Source organism: Stomoxys calcitrans, chromosome 5 (genome assembly GCF_963082655.1).
Source record: "Stomoxys calcitrans chromosome 5, idStoCalc2.1, whole genome shotgun sequence".
NCBI lineage: Eukaryota > Metazoa > Arthropoda > Insecta > Diptera > Muscidae > Stomoxys > Stomoxys calcitrans.
Genome location: NC_081556.1, coordinates 54,446,343 through 54,451,667, shown reverse-complemented (window position 1 = coordinate 54,451,667; position 5,325 = coordinate 54,446,343). Strand labels below are relative to the sequence as shown.

The window sequence follows — 5,325 nt, the reverse complement described above, 5'->3', positions numbered from 1 at the left end:
AATTTAGGATCCAATCTTATTTAGCGATTTCCCTTAAATGATATTCAAAGTCTAATTTTGCATCAGTGAGCCTTTAAATAAATATATTTATAGATTAGTTTAATCCGCACACGCCATCTATGCATTCAAAACCATCCCTAATCGACTTTTTCAAACGCCCTATGTCTACGTCTTTGCCTGCATACAATCCATGAAGGGGAAGGTTCAACACCATGATTCAAAATGCGAATGGTTGTGGAATTGAGCAATATACCACCTTATTTATGGTTCATGGCTATTTAATAAATTGATACGCACCCTGCGTAAATATATTTTGTGAAAAGAATCACCATGTGATGTATACTTGGGTGGTGAAATTCACCACTACATTGGAACTTAAATGTATTTTTGTTTCATAAACACAATATGCTCCCAATGTTGTTGTGGTTTCCGTGGTGTAGTGGTTATCACATCCGCCTAACACGCGGAAGGCCCCCGGTTCGATCCCGGGCGGAAACATTTATTTTATCTTGTTGTTTGCACAATATTGAATCTTTATGGCAACCCAAAAACTAGAATCAGGCATAAAAGTTAGGGGGTTAAAGCAATCATGTGGGCGAAATCTCAACCACAAGTTGAGTGTAACACCTATTGGGAAAATATTTTGAAAGTCCAATATGATCTGATCTGGTATAAAAATTTGGACACAGGCGTCACATAAGAATAGCATTTGGAAGCATAGTATGAAACTAATATTAATATTAGGGACAAAGAATTCGCCCCATTCCAAAAAACTCTAAACGGGACATGTGGGCCGATCGGAATTTATTTCGAACTTAAATGGAAGTTCTTCGAGAGTTGATCACGAATGAGGTATGCAAAAATAAGCAACGACATGACCATTATGGTTCTCAAATGAAGGGTCTATCGGCGGTTATACGAATGCTTTATTATAATTTTAGACATATCCTTGCAAAGCCTCCCCAACTCCTAAAGGGAACGCAGTCTGGGATAATATAAGCTTCAATAAAGGGTCTTCGATGGTAGAGTACGTAATATTTCGAACCAATGCATTGGGAGACAAGATTCTAGGGGACCACCCAACGCCCAAAAGCCCCAAACTCAAATGCAAGATCGTTGCGAGTAAATCATGCTCTTGGGTCATCCCAGTATCATAAAAACGTTTAATCGATCATGTAGGGAGCCATTTTAGGGTATAGCGGGCCAGTTAGTCGAATTATAACAATCGATATTCGAGAGTTTATTACGATTCGTCTTAAAATTTTACGATGATCAGGAATATATATATGGTATTGTCCGCCTGTCTGAAGTTTTGAAATCTGAAGATATTGAGCCGAAAATTTGCACATATAATTTTTTTAACCATAGGTAGGGTAAGTACGAAGATGGGCTTGGTTAGTTTTGAAGAGAATGCCTCCAAAACATTGTCTTGATATCCACTAAGAGATACCAAGTAGTCATTCACACCCTGAATCCATACTTGTGAGACTAAGGAAAGATGGCGATCCGAGACATGCAGTATTCGTACTGAACTTTACAGACCATAAATCTCAACAGGTGTTGTATCCTACGGATTCAAAAAGTTAAACCTGACGGTGTATAGAAGCGGTAGGATGGGGAATCAGGAGACGTATCAGCAATTGTTGCTCAAGACTTATCGGAGGAACTATCAACCACATATTTAAAATCTGACAGATTGCAGGGCCCCCAAAATCCCCTTGCCACGACCGGAATAGGAGGGTTAGGTTTCGAGACAGTGTCCGATGCGTCTTTTAGTTGAATTGGGCTCAAGATGAGCCAGCGGGGAAGGAGTGTGTTCCGAAGGTACTTCGACAGCAGCAGCTGGGGAAGTAATAAAGGAGAAATCGTCCACACCGCAAGTGTTCAGCGCCCTTAGGAAGATTGGATCCACTGCTTTCTCAACTGACGCTGGATGCGTCAACTGCTATCGCAACAAGATTGAACGAATCATGTAAGAATGAACCCCTGGTAGACTCAGAAGATGAGGTTAACGCCACCGTGGTGTAAACTTTAATTCCTGTATATGGTCCGGTTTCGGCAGATAAATCTCCACCATTGTAGGGCCGGAGGAATTGACGTTTTTATTATCCCGAACCATGGGTGTGGGGAGGAGTGGTTCGTAGTCTTAGGATTCATGGATTTAAACTACTCAAGGGTGCGGGAAATGAAAGACACAGGGACTGTATTGCTGCAAAGATCAGTTTAGACATTAATCTTCTTCCTTCGCTTAAAATTCCTTAGTAGCCAGCCTTGAAATCAATAATTCTCACTACTGATTGGCTTCCCCATATATGACACATGATTCAAAATACCGCCTACGAAGCTTAAGTTGCTGGTAAAAGCAGATTCTGGACGGAAAAAGGACGTGATGCTAAAGCACATCACCAGATATGGGGAAGATCGAATATCAACGAAAGGGATAAGGTGCCTATCGAATATATTTTAAGTAGCTATCTGGCGATTAATAATAAAGAAAACAAGTAAAACCATGCTGGGTTCGGTTGAGCCGAATATTATATACCCTACACCATGGATCGCATTTGTCAAGTGCTTTGAACGACATTTTCAAATACATAAAAGCTATATCAAATTATTCACTGAAATGGACCGTACTTGCCGTGGCTGTAAGGAGTCATAGAAAAATGCCACCTCCAAAAGTTCAAGCAAATCGAGTAATAAGATCGGTTTATATAGCAGCTATATCAGGTTATCAACCGATTTAGACCATACTTTGAACAGTAATTGGAAATCATACTAAAACGACGCATGCAAAATTTCAACCATATTGGATAAGAAGCCCAAGAAGTCTAATCTGGAGATAAACCGATCTCCAGATGGCGGCTATATCAGGATATGGACTGATTTACATCATTTTTGGAAGTGCAAAATTTCTACCAAATCGGATAAGAGTTGCACCATCTAGAAGCTCAAGAAGTCAAGACCCAAGATTGGTTTATATGGCAGCTATATCAGGTTATCAACCGATTTAGATCGTACTTGAAACAGTTGCTGAAAGTCGTACAAAACGATATATGCAAAATTTCAAGCATATTGGATAGGAATTGCGCCCTCTAGAAGCTCTAGATGGAAATCAAAATGCAAAATTTCGACCAAATCGAAATTTGGTCGAATTGACTTCTTAAGCACCATCTATAAGCTTAAGAAGTCAAGACCCAAGATTGGTTTATATGGCAGCTATATCAGGCTATCAACCTATTTAGAACGTACTTGAAACAGTTGCTGAAAGACATACAAAACGACATATGCAACATTTCAACCATATTGAATAGGAATTGCGCCCTCTAGAAGCTCTAGAAGTCAAGATTCAAGGTCGGATTATATAGCAGCTATATCAGGGACCGATTTGGCCCATTTACAATTCCAACCGACCTACACTAATAAAAAGTATTTGTGCAAAATTTCAAGCGCCTTGCGTGCGTTCGACAAGGACGTATAGATAGAAGGACGGCGATGGCTAGATCGACTTAAAATGTAATGACGATTAAGAATATATATATACTTGATGGTTAGTATATCCTACGGTGCAGGGTATAATAAACCGACCTTTCTTTCCAGGAACAGCATGATGTAAACATTGTATCAGAGAATATCAGCGGAAGGTTATGTTAGTGGGTAGTATTGGATGACCACCCCTTTTTTGATCATCGTTATATTTACTTTGGAGAAAGCATTGCAGAAGTGGTCCCTCGGACAGAAGAAAGGCGGATTGTGATAAGTTTCGGCACACATTCTGCACTGCTATCTCTTTTCCGCCTGAAGAGGAAGTTGTAACTTCGAAGGATATAGTACATCACAGCCGCACATATGGAGAACATCATTCCAAAATTATTTGGCCTAATCTAGACTTGAAGAGGTCTACCGCTTTGTTGTCACTGGCTAGAACAGACGTCTAATTCATTGTGTCCGTCTTGATAGGCCACTGTCTGATCGGAAAACATGCTGACAGACTAAGCGTTGCCTGTAACTACTTTTGTCGACGCTGTGAGGACGTCGAGAAAGAAGAGACTGTACAACATCTGTAATATGGCTGTGCCGCACTGACAGGCAGAAAGATTAATTTCTTTGAGGACTTGTCTGAATTGATGGATGTGAATATTCGCAAGTTAAAGCAGTAGGAACTAGAAGGCATCTTCCTTCTACTGTTCCTATGGTCTAAGTGAGTTTGATAGCAGGCCATAACTGAAACCTAACCGCTGAGGATCTCGAATGTTGGGTAATTTGGTACAGTGAGTTGCATAAACACCTACATATCCTTGTTGAATATGGTCCAAATCGTACCATATTTGTTTTTAGCTGGCATATAGGCCAATCTCCCGATTCAAGGACTTGACCCATAAAAGGTTTATTTATTTCTTGTTTGATGATGATGATGATTTTACTACAACCTCATATCCCTGTATCATAGTTCGGATTTTAATTTAACATTAGATAAATGTGTCCTTGTTGCGGGCACATATAAGTCTTGCATAACTTTGATTGCACGCTCACAGCTCTGGTTACCCCGGGCAATGTATAATGGAGATTCATCTTTTTCCAGTGTGTTTTCTTTTCCAGCGGTGTTGAGTCACCTGCCACTGCAAGGCCTAGTCTTTCCAATCTTCCCAGCTTTGCTCCCGTAGTGCGCTATGCCTTTAGTCTTAGCCAAACTTGTCACGGAGACTCGAACAATGCCAACCACAAAGAGAGTTCCTTCCTTCTTCACCTCCTTGTGGAAGACCTCTCAGTTCTCAGCGACCAAACCCTCGTTTTGCTTGCCCAAGAATCCCAACATGCGTTCCGTCGCAAATTTACGGCCCCATCCCTTGATGAGAACCGTAGCCTTTGTGAGCTTAGGGATATCCATCTTTCTCACCAGGTCGAGCTTTGCGCCCTCCCAGGGAGAGTGAATACCTCTGACAAGCTGTTTGACGGTATCAATACATTTCGCCGACGCAAAACGCAGCGTAAAGATGTCCCCTCTAAACTCGCAGCTCATCATTTGTATGGGTGGACCCTCTACAAAGTTCCACACATGCTCAAAAATCCGATCGTTAACCAGATCCTCCACTTGGGACCGATGATCTGGTGGAATCCTACCGGGGATGCACAGCCGATATTGATGATTGCATTAGTCAGCTCATCTTTGTTGTGCTTCCTTGCCACTCTGACGTAAAAGGGCAGCTCCTTACCATTCTCAGCGACCATCTTCCCCTTCCGTGATGGGTGTGGCCTCCTACTGGAAGTCACCGTCCTCCATGAAGACTCAGGGGCCGTGCGCGCTTCCTTCGTTTTTGTTCCAACTTT

General features: G+C 41.5%; 1 non-coding gene across 1 annotated transcript; it reads left to right on the top strand.

Annotated features, from left to right (window-relative positions):
- The first annotated feature begins 425 nt into the window (after positions 1 to 425).
- On the top strand, positions 426 to 498 carry Trnav-aac (transfer RNA valine (anticodon AAC)). The gene has a single exon. It is a non-coding gene; the product is annotated as a tRNA-Val (tRNA).
- The last annotated feature ends 4,827 nt before the right edge of the window (positions 499 to 5,325 follow it).